Source organism: Hermetia illucens, chromosome 2 (genome assembly GCF_905115235.1).
Source record: "Hermetia illucens chromosome 2, iHerIll2.2.curated.20191125, whole genome shotgun sequence".
Lineage (NCBI taxonomy): Eukaryota > Metazoa > Arthropoda > Insecta > Diptera > Stratiomyidae > Hermetia > Hermetia illucens.
In genome coordinates, this window is record NC_051850.1 from 17,501,844 (window position 1) to 17,521,101 (window position 19,258).

At 43.9% G+C, this 19,258-nt stretch overlaps 1 protein-coding gene across 2 annotated transcripts in view; it reads right to left on the reverse strand.

The window, feature by feature from the left end:
• LOC119648183 (bifunctional heparan sulfate N-deacetylase/N-sulfotransferase) overlaps nucleotides 1–19,258 on the reverse strand; it is a 357,714-nt gene that overhangs the window by 182,907 nt on the left and 155,549 nt on the right. The gene's annotated exons all lie outside the window — the stretch shown is intronic.

Below are 19,258 nucleotides of genomic sequence, written 5' to 3' on the forward strand. Positions count from 1 at the left end.
TACTCGATAAGGACTATCAAAAGATTGCATACAACAAAGTGGAAATAAATTTCAATCTCGTTGCGGGTATAATCTTAAAGTATTATCAATGCCGATCGATATTCCTGCCCACTTATAAGAAAACCTTCCGATACTTTTATGCTCCTGTCTTCAATGGACATCGACATATTCATTTGAAACTACTCATGAAGAATGTGGGACCGGAACAATAATCTCTTGAGCGGGTGAGTACACAAAGCATAAGAGCATCTGGGCCAACAATGGATGATGGTTTATCTACCGCATAAAGCCCGCAGCATAAAGAAATCACTTCTTTTTATTCCCTCAATCCGTGCATGAAGTTCGGAAAAGTAATCATGTGGGTGTGGGCCGTCTATGAATGAAAACAACAATCCCGAGGGCTTCAGCTGCTTCAAGACTATTTCAATAGAAATTGTCTTTTCGAAAGATACCGAATGAAAGGAAAATAAAACTGAAGAGCTGAAGTGATAATACGAGTTACGTTTGTGGCAGCATTTTCATATGCTCCATGCCCAGTTAGTGTCCACTGAGGGACCACTGTTTGCTCGTCAGTTCTGGGGACATACCAGCGTGTAAATCCCTACGCTACACTAGGCTCACAAAATGTATTCAGTGCTGTCCTAAGAAAATCTTTATCCACTGCATAATCTACAAGTAAACGAAGGCGTAAAAAGAGAAGCGAAAAATTTCAGAATTAATTCCGGGGCTTAAAAACGTTTCTAGTAACGTGGCTGACACAAGAGAGCTGACTGCCATCATTGCAGCATAATCTTGACTGAAAATGGAGTTGGAGCAGATTAAAGCCCTTTAATGGAAGCGAAAGGGGAGCGGCAGCGGCTGAGGGCGTGCTACTTTTCCCTTAATGCTGCATTCATTATTATGTTTTAGTCTTTTACCTGTCAGGACGGTTGAAATGGGTCGATTTGATATACGAGTACAATGTGTTGTCGAATGAATTGGAATAGAAGTTGCAGCCACATGGTGGAACCGAATGCCTACTGTCTATGCCTGAGGTTTGCTGTGTCACTCCAGTTTCAGTAATTAGTAATTAAAACAAAAACTCATCGCTCATTAGGAGGAAAGAAGCGCAAATGCAGTACGGCTTGTCTCAACTTTTATTCATCCCTAGAATGCAGTGGAAAAAGTAAGTGGTGTTACTGCAACATTTATTCTGCAGACACGTTCATGAGGAGTGAATGAAATTGTCAACACATCTAGGCTGAAGTGTGGAAAATCCCTGAGCGAATATCATTACTCTTTTACCAGCAAATCAAAACTACTTCCGTGTATCTGTGTGAAGAATGCCAACGCAAGTATAAAAGGATAATGGTACTCATGGATGCTATCTTGAACTCGAGTTGCACCTTGCCTTTAACATTTTTAATGAATTGAGATTATCCGAGCGCAGCGTAACACTCAGTCCTGACGTCTTCAAATGGAACAGGAAATTTCTAGAAAGGAAACTCAATAAAATGAATATGAAAAAAATTCCAGGATTGCTATGAAAATTAAAGCATTTATTGTATCTCAACATAATTTAAAAATTCTATTTGAACTTCAATCTTTCAATTATCTGATTTCTCCGTAGCACAAATACATACATACCATACTAGAAATACAAGAATTTTTTTGTATCTTTCAATTCATAATTGACCTTGAGGGAGACGACATGGAATACAAAGCAAGCAAATGTCAATTTAAAAGGCTTCTCCTCTGCAGATGACATAAAACTTTTTCTTGATAAAAGTCATATAAGTCAACAAGGACTCTCTCGGAGTTCTATTAAAACTCGAGAAATTATCCTTGCATGCAACGTTCGACAGAAAATTAGATATCCTATCGTATAGCGGACACTTCGTTAGAGTCTTGAGTGTCACATGGTATTTCGGTACTTCAGGAGTTAGTTGAAAGGGTGACATGACAATAGCCTTAAACAGTTGCCAGCAAATTTGGCAGTCTTCGTTTAAAGAAATATTTCATAATGATATCGGGAGCTACTCACGTCTTGCAACACGAATTTTGATTTGATAGACTGTTAAAAAATACCAAGAGTAACGATATGGGGATGATAACTACCAAGCTTCTGCTAAGGGAGCGCTGCTGGCCGGAATTTAGCGTGTTTTTAAGAACTTCGGTCTCAGTTACTTGATTGTTTGTGTTAGTGCTATCGTTAGTCCCTCTTGTGGTGGAGCGATTCTTAACACCTAATTTACATCAGAGATTACGCTCAGCAAGGAGCGCGTCTAAAAAAACTGGGACAATACGGTGACGTCTAACCGAAATGCAGCACCACGTCGTCTAACACTGTATGACCCCCTTGACAGGCACTTCTGATAGGCACAGGCGCAGAACTCTCGATCCTCCCTGTTTCCAGATCCTAGAAATTCATCCTTCAGCAACCGAAATTAAGCACAGCAAACCCCACGGCCATTATAACTTACGGCTAAAGACAAATATACGTGAGTCTTGACTTGCGTCGGACTTTTTGATGGCGCCTCATCATGGCTGACATCAGTGTTCTACTGCGCAGACTTTCTGTGTCATATGCATCATAATACGTTGATATACCTCACAAGCTCTCTTAGATCGTCAGAAATCATTTCAACTTAAGCAAACAACACACTGTCCACCATTTTGGAGGTCATCTCCACTCCATCTAGTCCCCAAGCACAATAGCGAATGGAGATGTGGAGATTATAGCCGACTGAATGCTCAGTCGATTCGCGCATTGCTTAGCAAACTGTTGTGTTTTCATAACCTTGCATATCAACAAGTTTTTCCCACCGAATCCCTGTCGACCCCAAAGATATTCCAAAGACAGCAATTTACACACCTTTCGGACTCTTCGAATTCATACGGATGGCTTTCCTAATGCACAATGCGGCGTCAATCTTCCAGAAATTCATCCACTCTGTACTACGAAACTTGGACTTCTGTTTAGTCTACTTAGATTACGTTTTGATCGCTTGTTTCACCGAGTCCGAGCAATCTGCACATCACGAGTGCATTTTTCAACGCCTCCTTGACGCGTTAACGTTAAAAAATACAGATTTTTCCAGCAACAAGTGAAATATTTAGACCATTCCATCACCCCTGACGGTGTATAACCCGACCCAGACAAGGTCCAAGCGATCGCAAGTTTTACATTGTCAAAGACCTTAGAAGGTTCGTAGGCATGACAAACTTCTACCAGTGTTTCCTGCCCAAAACCCGCACTACCAGGCCTTATGTAACGCTTTCATGTTTAGCCTTATAGCCTTGTGTGGTCTCCTGAGCCCGTTCAAACATTTGAAACCACCAAACAACAGCTGGTAGACGCTACATTCGCTGGCATTCCCTCAGTAAGATGCATACTTGGGCGTGTTCATCGATGCCTGAGAAATCGTAGTAGACACTGCTCTTCACTAGATGATGAACCAAAGCTGGCAACCGTTGGCTTTTTCTCAAAATAGTTGAACCCCGCTCAACGGAATTCCAGCATCTACGGTCGTGAATTACTTGCCGCGTATTTGGGCATTAAATACTTTCGTTTCCTCCTTGAAGGCAAATAGTTCACTTTGTTCACGGTACATCAGATTTTCAACATGTGTCCAATAAAGACAACTTAGTCGATGATGCTTGGCCCGGATCTCCGAGATCAACATCACAGTCTTTCTGCGACAATCGCTGTGACCCAAAGGGATGGCATGTTTCTTCAGAGCCTTCTTCTTTTTCTTCAGCCTTTGTTCCATTCACAAGCGGGGTCGGCTCGTCGTGATCGGCTTCGCCATTTGGCTCTATCGAATGCCTGATCTGGGTGCAATCTCGAGGCTTTCAAATCCCCATCCAGCGTATCAAGCCACCGTTGCTTAGGTCTGCCTTTTGGTCGTTTACCATCGACTTCGATGTTCAGAGCCTGCACTTCAAATATAAATTTAAGGAGTTCCGTATCTTCAGCTCACCTTCCTCTATCTACTGCAAGATCTCCGAACAGGAACCCAGCCCATATACCCTTGCCGCCTTTCGTAAGAAAGCACTTCGATTGGTGCATGATCCTGCACACCACGGCATTCGGAGAACGAACCGGCTGGTCTGCAGCACGCGGATTCTTGAATTAGAGAGTGAATCATCAGCCAGGAAGAAATGAGGAATATTCCTCAAGTCGACAAAACATTTTCACGACATTGTAGGCTTTTTGCGAGACTCAGTTTACATGGTGGCTTTAGGCAATACCCCTGAAGGACATTACAGCGTAATCATGTTCTGAGATTCTCCGTCGGGAGTGGATTCCGCGCTATGCCGTCCCCGCCGTAATTATCGCAGACCAAAGACTACTCTCTTCTTAGAGCTCGGAAAGCTCCTTGGATCCAAATGCCAGCGGACAACTACATACCATCCGCAGTCCAATAGGATGCTGATCCGTTGGCATCGGGCGCTAAAGGCAACCATTATGGTGCGCGACGATCCGCCCTGGTCGTGAGTCTTGCATTTCGTTCTGCGTAGCCTCCGTACAGCCGTCCGCGAAGAGTTTACTGCCAGTTGTACGAATCTGGTGTACAGGGAGAACCTACGACTCCCCGGCGACCTGGTCCTCCACAAAAGAAAAAGAGCCCGGATTGTTGTGACTGTTACTGGAGGCCGTTTCCAAATTGAAATCGCCTCTGCCATCTGGTTACGTCCAACCAGCGGTCCACACCTTCAGGGAGCTCGAAGTCTACACCCACGTTCTGAAGAGGACTGATTTCATCCGGAAGGCGCTGCAGGGTCCCTATAAAGTCCTCAAGCGTTCGATCTGGCAAGTCAGCTGCAAGCCCAAGATGATCTCCTTGAGGAAACTGAAGCTATGCTTTGAGGAGACAGACGGCGGCTGTTCAAACGTTCGCCGAATAGCGACGCCACGGATTCGAAACCCCTCGGTATGGTGATTTGGTGTAGCGATAATTAACATCTGCCTCACAGTCCTGATTACGCGGAACAATGAGCACGCCCATCGGACACGGTAGCAACTAAGTCAACGTGTGCGTCGGACGCGCCAACTATATCAAATCCGTACAATTTTACATAATTTTATTAAAATTGTTGTGTGTAGATTCAAAATGACTCTAAATAATATTCGTACTTTACATCGCAAAAGTGGTGAATCAAATTACTACACTCAGTATTTTGAACAATATGCGGAAACTGCTCAAGAAGCTTCTCAAGCTAAAGCAGATTGATGCTATACGATCTACGGAACACCAGTCGCCAAAAGCAATATGATTTTAAAACAAGTGGTTCATAATTGATACGACTGGAGAAATGGGTCAAGCGGTCCGACGAGGTGCGGCCCATATACGTTATTGCATATAAATTGTGTAGTACTAGATGTAAGGAGCAAGACAGGGGTACTGGGTGACTTCCACTCTCGATAGACGAGCTACCGTAAGTCCGTAAGGCCGTCGTGGCGTCTAGACCGCACTATGTTCACTAGGTTGTGCAATAGGTGCATTTTTCAGGGGACATTTACCCCACCATGAAAACGACAGAGTCTAGAGCTGCTGCCTAAGAAAGCATAGTAGGACAGCGGGTAAAACATCACAAACAAAACACGTATGCTCAACACTCGACTATGCGCTATCCTATATGTCGTCTTGTGTTTGTTTTCGAGACTTTGCTCGCCGCTATCATTGCCGCTTTGTTCATCGTTCCACTAGGTTTTCAGTTCAAGACTAATGAAGCTCCATGCGAACCATCCATCTATAAACTTATATGCCTTTTAGACAGAATGGAGGAAATCCCGGTTGTTGTGAGTCAGGTAATCGGCCGTATGGGTTTCTTAAAGCCAGATCAATCATTATTGCTACCAAATTGGTTACTGCCTTCATAGCGGATCGAGGAATTCACGTAGAGGTTAGTACCAGTAAATACAGTGTGGTAGTAACCATGGGCGTCATAAATGTATTCAATTCCACCAATAGAAACTTTAAACAGAAGTCTCCGCCGACAATTGATACTCCCATCTAGCTTCTGTCTGGCTCTGGTACAACGTCAATAAAGGATCCTAGGAACACGTTGTCTTTCCGTGTGTTGCTTAGAGTTCCACATTACGTCCATTGCTACGGATTGTCATCTACAATGATGTGCCCCCTCTTCCGATTCCAAAGAAACAACTGTGATGAGTTTTTTTTTGGGGTGGTCTAGAATGCATTTAGGCACAGAGTGTTGGACTCCAACAGCGGTACGTCGGCAGACTACCAACTAAACACCTCCCGATCGTCAGAGAGCTAGCTTGGAACCGTTTGTCACATTACTTCGGGTTAGCCCCTAATCTCACCCACCTTGCGAAGCCTTCAAATCAGGCAATTCCTTTCACCAACGGGAGGGAAGAGAAGGAAGGGAACTGTCAGTTCAAGGAATCCGTGTCATCCGGCTCCTCCACCGGTCGACCTCTATTTTCTTTGCACGACTATCAGCGCTCCTCAGCATCCCGTCGACAATGTTGTCGGAGAGAGATTCCCTACATTTAAATAGAGCTGCTGACGAATCCCATTTCAATCATCCATCCGCTTACCCGTGATATCAATATGCCGAGTCTACTTTGTGCCTGTTCGACAGTGCGTCCAGCAACGAGTGCCGAGACATCATCTACATAACCGACCAGGCGCGACTCTTCTGGAATGTCAAGTTTAAGTAGACTATCATAGGAAGCATTCTAGAGGTTCGAATGGATCCCTTCGCTACCCCCAACGTGATCTCCATCCTTCTCTTACTCTCTAGCGTTTCATAGAACAAGGAGCAAATAGAAATAGTTCGGCACGTTTAAAGTATTGTCAAGTGTGTCTAGTATGTCTTTCTATCCTACGGAATTAAGGGCGTTTTTGACGTCGAGCTCGGCGGGTATGTGTCTCCGCTCGTCGAAAGGCATTCACGACCTGCATGGCAGCATCAACTGTTGGTCTTCCTTGGTCGAAAAGTGAACTGTCGTGGAGTCTCCGGCAGCGCGTATTACTTCAGCGAATCTATTATACTTCTGATAAGCTTTTCGAGCATTTCCCAGCAGTGTTAAGCACAGAAAGTGGGCGGTATAACGACGGTAACTTAGGGTCGTGTCACCCTTTGCTGATCAGCGCAAACTTCGGCACCTTCCAACGAGACGGGAAAATGCCTCCTTTCAGACAAGCGTTGAATGCGCCGAGCAGTACGTCTGGCCGATATTGGAATACCAATTGGTATACCTCTGCTGGAATACCATCGAGTCCTGGCGCCTTCTTGCTTTTCATAGAGAGAGCTGCCTGTTCCAATTCTTTTATAGAGAAAAGTGGACAGTTCCTGGCGACATCATCATCCCATACGAGATGCGTAGGAAATAGTGCCTGTATAATGTGGTCGACCTGCTCGGCTTTCAGTGAACAAAGTTTCCGCAGAGCCCTGATTTTTCAGCTTACCAGTTTGTATCCGAATCCACACGGGTCCGCATTCACCTCGTTGACGAGTTTATTGCACTCCGTAATATCCTTTTGGCTGATCTGCAATCTGTCATTATGGTACATGCCTCCTTCCGGTCGTTCTGATGGGTTATGCCGATTATATGGGACTGGCTGTGATTGCAAAGCTTCCTGATGATAGCGAGTTATAGTCATATGGAGCAATCAGTGCTTTTAATCCTTGGTTAGAAAGGCCAGTCTGTTTTCAAGATTTTCACCTCTTTTAATAAAAGACAGATAAACACCCGATCCTAGTAGGGTTTTGTTTCCCAAAAAACCATAAAAATGCTGATACTTCGGTTCTGGCTCCTTCTTAGTACACCATTGACTGGCCCGATGGATTGTTCATCGTATCTATAAACATAGGTCTCATCCCCAGTAATGACTCGTTTGATTAAAGAATCCATTTTAAACACACCATTGACTTCGTTTTTGACGCAAAATTTAATACAAGCTCGTTCATGCAAACTTAATGCTAAAATTATAAAACAAAGAAAACACAGGGTCAGCTTGATAACTATGGATTTATGACGTCGAAATTTGGGGGAGGGGGCAATGTCAAATGTGGTAACCTAACAAGAAAAAGCAGAACTTAGATCGGACCAATACCAGCCTAAGACAGTAGAAAACCCAGACTAGATCATCCGTTAATGTTGACATTGTTCTGGAGAGCAACGACAAAGTTTTCGCTAAGTAATGGGTCATTTTTGATATTTAGACACTAACAAAATTCCCTCAACAAGATTCCCAAATTATGTTATATAATTTAACATTTTTTTTTATTAAACTTCGATATTGATTTTATGATTGACGACTTTCAGCAATTCCCATTACTCCTAACCACTTTCCACCGACATCTTCACTTCGACTTCAATCAATGACCATGAAAACTACTTTTCCTAGACTTCCCAAAGAACGAAACGCAAACAAATATGTGCGCTATCATCGTCAGCAATCTGGTTCAAACCTCACCACAAACCCTTCCGACGTCTTTCCTATCCATCTATGGAATATTTGCATAGCCTCGCAAATAGTTCCCATCCATCTTTTCAAGTGCAACTACACTAGCTGTCAAATAAGCACTCAACTCAATAAACTTGAAGAGGCAAAGAAAAAAATTACGATCCATGGGATGGTCATTTCTGTGCTACTTGCACAGGTTATCCAGCATTGCTCGCTACTATGACTGTTACCCTTACCGCCAGTGTTTCGCCCACGTGTCAAGAATGTAACATCAGCAGCTTCTGGAGAGCCAAATGAAAAGAAACGTTAAATAAAAACCAATTTCTTTACGATGCTAGAAAAATCAATAAAGAGAATGTGTAGCCACTAGAAACGAGTCAATGATGGCCTGATGGCATCTGAATTGGCACTTGATAGTAGCCTCGATTTTATGTTACCCTGTTTTCAGCTTTTCTGGATCTCAACTTCTGGTCAGTTTATGGTGGTTGTCCAGATGATGGCGGTGATAGTGGAGAGTGTAGGTTCGCGGGTTTTCTATTAAAATTGTACGAATTTATTAATACAATTGCTGAATGTTATGCGAGCAGTTACCTATGCGGTTCACCAAATGAATTAGGGGTTGAAAATTTGCTCCCTGTTTTCAACAGAATGTTTTTATTTGGGGAAAACATATTGCACCTATTCACTATCAGACAACTCTAAGGGTGACTCTCTTCGTAGTTCAATCTATTATAACTTCTTACATATCCTTTTCTCAGGAAAGCCCTCGCAGAGAAAGTTGTGCTTTCATCATAATAATTGTTTTTCGCCAGTTTGTAAAGAATGCTTTCATATTGAGCCTGGTCACTGAACCTAAATATCTTTATGTGTACGGCTGTGAGGGCGGAAAAGAACCTTCAGGCGAATGAAAGAGCAATCAAGAACAGAAGTCAATTAACAAAGTAAACGTGAAAAGAATATAATATTGGGTGGCCAAAATTATATTTTCTGCCCAAATCAGATTATATGGCTGAAAAATGAAACAAAAGAGATCAAAAGAAATACTGAGATATGTATCTTTTATTTTTCTGTATTTTTTCGCAGTCAGGGAAATAATTAATCCATCCAGTGCAGCAGTTTCACTAAATAAAATCCAATATCTACTTCGCGTATATAGTGTCAGGGCACAAAATACAACTGTCAGTTGATAGGCCCTTGGAGCTGATCAAACTGACATATTGTAATGTCAACTCACTTTTTTAATATTTAAAGTTAAAATTGATTCTACGCCGTATTCCTTTCCAAGGCTTCTATGTAGTCCCCTTGTCTTTTCGAATGTCTCGGAAGGTTTACTATTGCAGTCAGCTTAATTTTTGTTCAGCTGTCAAATCGGCTCTATATTGGCATTAGAAAGCCTTTTTAGATAAAGAAAATACTGCTCACGCGTGTGCCCTTTTAAACTAAGGAACAATGTAAGAAAGACCGCCGAACCTACGGCTCACTTGTATGGTATGTTAGGTAAAACGCGGCTGTTACATTAGCTCCACATGCAGTTCGGTCAGAAAAAATGACTACTTAGTGATCGTTTACTTGATTTTTGATTCCACTCGCTGAAATTTTCAAGTCGCGAAAAAGACGAGCTTCTCCAGTCATTTGATTGGGATTTCAACGCTGATTAGAAGTCTTTAAACCGTTGCAACGATTCTCAAAAGAAATGAAGTACCTTCAACGACGGCCCGAGGATCGTCCTCCTTGCACTGGAGAAGGTGTTAATAGGACTCCAAGCCAAGGTGGAACAGCGTACGCTGAGGGCTGAGTGGCCAATTGGCAGCTTGGTCCTTAGTATGCGAACTCGGAATACCTTCGGCATCTTCAGTTTGAAATAAGACCCTAGTGGCCGGGCTAGCCAAGGTAGACATTATTTCCGGACTACCCGTAAGGACCAACACATGGACTCAATTAACAAAAAAAGCAACGAGAGAAAAAGAGGTGGTGCCAGGCGCATCATCGGAGGACGAGCTGCTAAAATCCACTACCATCAATATATATAGCGAGTACTAGACATAGTACTCCTAACCCGAAACCGTCGGGATGATCCCTCAGAAGTAAAGACCGACAGGAACGTCGGTCACTGGAAACGGGCGAAGAAACGAAGGTCCACTGAAATCCTCCTCAAGAGCCAGTACCAGAATGTCATGCATATTTTCCGCAAGATTGCTAAGAAATGGGAGGCCAGTACTGACGAGCGGGATGGAAAGGACCTCGCTAAACACCAGGCGATTGTTGCAGTGATAGCCAAGCTGCATTGAGGGTGTTGAGTAGTCCTTTAATCACCTTGAAAATCGTTCAGGAATGCAGAAACCGTTTAAACTCTACCTCTAGATTCAATACGGTGGAACTACTCTGGATACTTAGTCACTGTGGCGTTGAGGGAAATGAAATCTCGGATGCTTTAGCGAAAGAGGGGTCAATCTCCCCTATGTCGGGACGGGAACCAGCAATTGGAGTAGCATTGGCTAAGTCTGTCTGGGAACAAGCTTCCCACAATGACAGGTGGCAGAGCCTAAATGCTGCTAGACACACCAAACTTTTCCTGCCAGAACCCAAGGTGCGTAGCGCAAAGTTCATCCTGTCGACAAGCAAGAGGACTTGCAGGAGAATTATGGGCATTCTGACAAGCCATAATTCACTAGCTGGGCATATGTTCAAAGTAGAAATGATTGAAGATGATACGTGTCCTTTCTGTAATGAGGAAGCGGAATCCACGGAGCATTTCCTATGTGAATGCCCCGCCTATGGACGATCAGGCCGATGTTCTCTACTTGCGACGGGTAGCATCACATCCACTAACGCAAATCTTGCGATGCGTTAACGAATCCGGAATATTCCGTTAGATGGGGGTGGCGAATACAATGGGCCAACACGGCCTGAGTGCTCAGAAGCTGTAGCTTTTCCCCCACCACACACACACACAAACACAGGCGATTGTTGAGGAATATAACAGCAAACGTCTGGCTAATGAACAGAAGACGAAGCCCACCGCTCTCAAACGCAGTCGATCTCCATAAGAGGTCGAACAAAAACAGTAGAGTGGGCAAGAGCTCAGACGCTAAATAATTTCTGGAAAAAAGTAAGCAACAATAGCCAGCCGACGAGCCACGAACTGAGCAACCCTTCAACAACATATTCAAGAGCCACGAACGTGTGGCCCTGACGGATAGCAATCCCGCCAGTGGCAAACCAGCGCCGGAGGTGTGGACCAGCCAGGTTCTCGGAGATGATCATTGAGCATATCCTGGACGCCAAAGACAAAAGCACGGGATCCATCCCCTGCTTTGATTCCTCCAGGGACTTTCTCAGTTCGTGCGTCGCTAAGATCAGCGACGCCTAGAAAGACGTAAAGTTCAAAATCATCCCCTAAGACGAAATTCTCAGGAACCTGGTGGCTCACATGTAGTTGCTGATGATCCACATGGATAAGAGCAAGCTCGTCCATTCCCTGCGCCGTCAGAACAGACAAGGACCTAGATCCAATCGACACCTCCAACAAGCTGTTGGAGGAGATGAGGATCCACGGTCCGACAGAAACTGACGAACCTCCCACGCAAGCAGATCATGCTGAGGGTAATGCAAATAAATCTGCATCACTCGAAGTGCGCCTCTGATAATATGCTGTCTTCCTCCTAGAGGAAGATATCGACATCGCAGTAGTTTAGAAGCCTTGGGTCGGAGGTGACCGAATCATCAAAGGACTCTAATGCAAATATTATAATTTATTCCACGACATAGGAGAGGGTGAACAGGACATACCTAGCACATGTATCCTCGTGAGGAAGAGTCTGCACGCTTTTCTGTGTCCGGAACTGAGCTCCAGCGACCTAGCCATGGTCAAAACGATATCACCCCACTAACCGCCTAGGGGATTTTTACGTGAAGAACTGGAGAGTGTATGGCCGTAAGATTCTTTTCAGATCATAGTTCGATACCTCAAGTTTGGTCAAGTTGTCGAGAACTAACTCTCCGATGCGCAAATTGGCAAGACAGACGATTTGGAGTCAAAGGTCGGGGCTCTAGAAAAAGCATTCGATACCGCCTTGAAAGTCTCGTGGCCTGCTAGATACAGCAAGAAGATACTGCCACCATGGTGGAATGAAGATAACTCCAGCCTCAGGAAGCTCACCAAGGAAATTTTCAACATCCGCTACAGGCATAAATATTGGCAGGCTTGAATAAATACCAGTCGGCCATTAAGATCGACAAGAGGCGGTCTTGTTTGGACTATTGTCAGAACATCGAGAGCACCAGCGAATCCGCAAAGCTCAGTAAGATTTTGTCCAAGGAACATAGTAGCACAACCTTTCTTAAAAAGTCGAAAGGCTCTTTGACAGAATCTTCTGGTGAAACCTTGGACCTGCTGGTTCAAACTTTCCCATCAGCGTGGAGGACTGTGAGCCAGAGCCTTGCTTGGAGCGTTTGCAGCCATTCCAGTCGTGCGAGACTATCAACTCGGTAATTACCGAGGATAAGATCGGCCTGACTATAAAAAGCTTCTCCGCATATAACTCTCCCAAGTTTAGAAAGCATAAGGCCAGTCATTTCACAGAAGCAGCAGGAAAGAGTTGTCCCGTAGCTTGTCGAAATTTACCGGAGCTGTATCTCTTTAGAATACGTACCACAGTCTTGGAAACGCGCACGAGTGGTTTTTATACAGAAAATGTGCAGGCGCAGCGATAAGTCCGCGAAGGACGACCAATCAGCCATCTTTCACACACATCTTTCGTGCTGAAGACCCTAGAAAGCGTCCTGGACATTCATTTAAGGACGATTATGGAGAAAACGCTTTTCTCTAAGTCCCAGCATGCCTACCTCAAAGGCAAATCCACATAAATCGGTCTCAACGAGGTAATTGGCACGGTTAAGCAATCATTGCAGTACAAACAGTTGAATATAGCTGCCTTCCTAGATATAGAATACCAATGCCACCCAGGAAACCGAGGACCAGTATTGGATTAGAGGGGTTTCTTACCCACTAGATTATATCCATGCTAAGAACCAAGATAATCCAGTCGGATCTGGGAGACAACCACTTGACCAGGGCTGTGAATAGAGGCATGCCCCAGGGTGATGCCATCTCTCCGGTGTTCTGGTTAATAGTAATGGACGAACTTTTGCGAATATTGGACAGCAGCGGGGTGAAGGTGGTAGTGTATGCCGACGACTTGGCAATATTAGTATCAGGGATGTTTCTGTCCATTATGAGCGACATCATGGAAGGAGCGTTGCGAAAGACCTGCCTGTCGACCGCAAGATGCGGACTCAGCACAAACCCAACTAAAACGCAACTGATGCTATTCACAACCAAGACAAGGGTACCTATCGCGGCTGAATGAACAAAGACTGATTCTTTTCTCTAATTTAAAGTATCTGTTTGTAATCCTGAATTCAAAGCTAAATTAGAAAATGAACACAGAACTAAGGGTTAAGAAGGCCTGTATAGCCTCCTATGTCTGCAAGAGAACCTTTGCAAAGAAATGGAGTCTCCGGTCGAGGATGGTTCTCAGGATGTACATAGCTCTGGTGCGTCCAATCCTAACGTATGGCTCTATTGTATGGTGGCAGGCTTTGAGGAAAGAGTACAACAGAACGAAGCTTAATAGCATTAAAAGAGCCGCGTGTGCAGGTACTATCATGCTTCTGCAGTCCTGTCCGGGAGATGCCTTCAATTCACACCAGCATCTCCTCCCCCTAGACTTCTACATTAAATACGTTGTAGCGTGCAGTGCCGCCAGACTGCGTGGGTCCGGATGCTGGACAGCAAAGCGCTACGTCCATAGGAACATCCTAGACGAAGTACTACGGAAAATTAGGGCATTTCCCACGGACCACCAGCAGGCTGAAATTAATGAGAAACTTTGCTGCGGACTTTCCATCCTGGGCAGAGTGGAAGACTGGAGGCGTGTTGCAAGGCTATGACACACTATTCTTCACCGACGGATCAAAGATCGTCAGTGGAATCGGTGCGGAGGTTTTCTCGAATATACACAGTGTATCCGAGTTATATGGTCTCCCAGGTTCCGCCAGTGTATTCCAAGCGGAAGTGCTGGTGATACTGGAAGCCTGTCGTTGACTGGAGCATGATCCGAGCTCCAAATGTAACATTCTGATCGACAGCCAAGCGGCCATTAAGGCTTTGCAATCAGCGATGAAATCCTCCAGGCTGGTGGGGCAGCGCAGAAATGCGCTGAATAGTCTGGGCAACACGCTCAAAGTCACCCTCCTCTGGATTTCCGAGCTTAGGCACATAAAGCAGAATAAGCGGGTTGACGAACTGGAAAGGTGGGGATCTGCTCTTGGTGACTACTCTTCGACGGGTACAGGTGTCCCGCTGGAGGTGGAATCTGCTCAAACTACCTAACAGCCGCAAGCCTTAGATGGCGAAGGCTTACCACTCATGCCAAGTCAAGGAGGATTTGGCCCGATTATTACATAGTCGGATCACGAGAGCTTCTGTGCCAGACGCGCGCAAATGCATTCAAGATTACAGCTATCTGTACGAGGCACTGGCCCATAGGGGACCATGCCGCCAGGCTCGACATACCCTACAAGAAAGTATGTATGAAGGGGGGTGGGGAGTTCAGGCACTTTCTCTGCAATTGCCCAGCTCGAACTAGAGTCAGGCTACGGACACTGAGTAAACTATTCGATGGGGAATGCTACGGGGAGGCTCTGAGGATTCGAGCCAGCTGGACTCTACCTCTCTGGCCTCGTAACAGTAGTCACGGTATTAGGACTTTGTGACATTTGTGGAAACCACCGCAGCGCTAATTGGGCTTCTTGGACCGGCCAATAATACCTGCCTACCTTCCAAAGGACAGGCTTCCAACGAGTTTATGTCCAAGTGGAAAGAATGAACGCACCAATGACATTAATTTTGTTAAAAATGTTCAATAAAGAACCCGGCGCTTTGGTACGTATAAATATGTAACAACTATTTAGAGGACCATGGATTTAACTTACAGTTGCGGTATTGGTCAGAAACGAGAGAAATTTACAAATCGTTAAACTGTTCCAGAAAGATTCGATTCAAAAGAAAATTGACAGATGTCAGAATGAGACGAAAATCTAGAAGATCGAAGCTATTTACAGCACGATTCGCCTGCAAAGGGGAAAAGACAGATAAGGATTCTGGCTGTATTACACCACTAAACCAACGTGGGAATGCCTATAATGAGAAGTAACCACCAACTGTCCAGAATTTATGGGAACCTACACTATGGGAAGATTTGCATCCTTTGTTGCCAAGTAATGCGAGCCGCCTAGGATGAAAAGGAAGGAAGTGGTTTGTCATCCTAATGCCCAGCAAAGACGAAATCATTCCAGCGATCAACGCTTTCAAAGCAGAATAACCTCCTAGTGGCCCCTTTACCGTTTTTAGAACCTCTGATCCTGGAATATGAATACTGAACTGCAGGATATTGCAAATTATATGCGAACTATTGGTTGCGCCTCTAAAAAACCAGATACATATGAAATACTAATTCGAAAAAATCAGGCATTCACCACGCCGGCCGGCTCAATATCTTGCTTTCAATAAACCCATCAGATAGCTCAGCATGGCTCTACTTCATACATTTTTATTTATAGAACTATTAAACGGATAAATACGTAAACCAAAACTAGAAAATTTCTATTCCCATTTCCGAAGATAATAAAATAAACTCAGAGACGTTATCAGGGCTCCATCCATCTTGACTCTAAGAACCAGCAATCCCCTCTTCACTTTATTGACGAGTTTTCTCAAGCGATTTTAAAACCAAATCCCCTTTTGAAAACTCAATAATCGTGCTATCACGTGGCGGACTTCCTAATGCTGGAAAAATAAACTTTGGCAGCCCCGCTGTGGGCAGTTTGGATACCATCGAAGCGAATTTGTTAGGCAAGCAAGCAAACAAACAATCGCCGATGAACCGGAGTAACCTCTGCTTTCTTCTCGTTAAGACCTCTCCACTCCAGCGGTTGACTTATTGTTATCGGGAAAAGGGCATGAAGCAGAAGATGCTGGCAGATTATCTATTCAACAACACAAGAAAAGCAATAGCTTTTCTTGGGATTTCAATACTACATTTCCCTTGATGGGGATGGGAATTATTTGGGCTTTTCGTCCGTCGAATTCTAGAAACCTAGAGACAAATAAATTGCGGATTGAGTTAATAAAATCCAAGAATATTTGGAATTCTTTGATGAATTATCGACGAAAGCCATGCCACACTTGAATTTTCATCCATCTAACCTGTGGAATGCAGTACATGGACGACAGCATGTTGGGGGCATGAAAAATTTCACTCCGAGAGAAATATTTCACTTTTTTTCATTACATCGAATTTTCCTGGCGTTTTTCCTCTGCAAATACATCACCGTCAAAGCTGTAATTAGTGGGGTAGCAAACGCAATGCCGCGTGGGGAGCGCGACATTTTGGCGTGATATGAAATTCGGTCTTCTGCTCTACAAATAATCCAATGAAATTATTATTTCGTTGCTATCTTAATGGAATCTTCTTGTTTCCATATTGTTTTTCACATGATTGATTGATTTCCCCTCACAATTTTTCATTTATAATTGGGATGCATGCTTTCTCGTCTGCTGCGTATAAAGGCCACGAATGTAGCCAGCGTGCATGAATAATAAAGTTGTCAATGGCACACAATGTGACAAGGGGTACGTTGGCGTATTCTTTATTTTGCAGAGGAAAATTGATGGAATTATGCCTCGACATTTTGAATATTTTCAGTTTGTTGCACAGCGAAATGTGTCAAATTTACTCTACAAAGAAATTGCGATATTTGTTAAATATTTTTTTCTCTTAAATGAGTCGGGACGAAATACAGAATATGCCTCTCAATTTAAATGATACCACTTCAAGGTTCCCAGCACAATACCGACTTTTGTTAAAGATACACAAAAATATATCTGTCGTGGACAAAAAATACGAAGAAAAAAGTTACTATGCTTTTTCTTTCCTCCCTTTCTTAGTACCCTTGCATTAGGTTGACATTTATAAACAGTATTTTGAACGAGGCAGCATTTTAAATGTTCAAATGGTTAACCTGACCAGAAAGTCCATCTAATCCCTTGTGTTCCTCTCTTCCCCAACACGGAAGTTTTTATGATTCTCTTTGCCCCAAAATTTCATTTTTTCCACTGCCTTTCTGAATCCATAATTATAAAGTCATTTTTTCCAATTATTAATTCCAAAATCAATACTAATTTCAAAGTAGTACTAGCAGAAGTTTCCACTGACGCTCATGTGATATTGCTGACAAAGCAAATGGAAGGATTTGGGTGTCAGTTAAAGGGGAAGGGGTAGGAATAGTGGAAGGATTTTAACCGTCTTTTTCATCTTACGTCTAGACGCCTTTATTTATGTAATTGTAGAGAACGGCAAAATGTGCACTCTTTTCTTGGAAAGGCCCATTTATGAATTTAAACTTGGGTCCTTCTTTTTTAAGGTTTTATGTAAAAAAAAGCTATTAGAATCCATTCAATTTCTGCCTGTCCGTCAGTCTGCCTGTCACACCCGATTTACTCGGAATGTATGGTCTGTGAATCTCCTTAAATAAAGTCAATAATAGTATATTACCAAATTTTAGAAATTTACCCCAAAACCACCCTTAAGTTCATCCTAGAAGTACAAAATTTGGTACGGTTGTAATATCATAATAACAGAATGCGTAATTTTGAAAAGTTTGACATCTATTATTAACAAAGCTTTAGAAAGTCGAAATTGTCTATTTAACGTGAATTTATGGCACTCTAAGAAGTCCCGTCATCATCATATATAGTGAACTCATATGAACGGAGAAGTTGGAGTTTGGAAATACTTATGTACCAGGGTGGGTCAATAAATACCCGTGTTTGACGAGAGAGGGCGTTCCTGGTGTTATTTGGGAACGCGACAGCGACCGCCACGACATCTAATAGCGAGAGAAGTCATGCCGATCCATACAAGGGATTATTTCAGACAGAAGACACATGGACGCCGTCGGCGAGTAAAGGTGTCCAAATCAATGAAAATACTTGCATTTTGGCGACCACGACCAAAATTGTGGTTCAGCCACATCGAGTCAAAATTTGCTAGTAGCCAAATTGTGTCCGACTTCGCCAAATTCCACGCGGTCGTCGCCCCGCTTGACATGTCCGTTCTCGACGAGATAACGAACATCATCGAGAATCCGCCAAAAGACAATAAATACGCTGAGCTGAACAGCGTAATCCCCGGAAGACGCTTTGGCAAAGGCGTTACCCGGCCAACACAATTACTACGGCGCATGCGATACCTTGTTGGCAAACAGCTAAACCAAGATACACTTCGCATGTTTTGGCTTAAAAAATTATCCACCCGTGTCTGGGAGATATTAAGCGTTACGGCACACGTCGATTTTGAAGCCCTGGCTTAAATGGCGGACAAGATTCTCCGCGAGAATGAGGACGGGCCGTATGTCGTAGCGATCACGCTAGGCGGTTTGAAACCCAATTTAGGAACCGTTCAACGTCGCGAAATGGACGACCTCGCTCCCGCACCCGAAATCGAAAAGTTAACCGCGACAGCGCCATTTGCCTCTACCACTGCCGTTTCGGAGAAGAGGCGTGAAAGTGCACAAAATCGTGCGCTTTCCGGGAAACTGGTCAACTCGTCGCCGGTAGGCGTGGCACAAACCAATCGCTTAATTATAAGAGACAAGGGCGGAGGCCTATTTCTTCTCATTAATACGGGAGCGGACGTATCCGTCATTCCACAAGATAGACGAACGGGGCGAAATAACACCAACTACCCCAAACTTTTCGCCGCAAACGG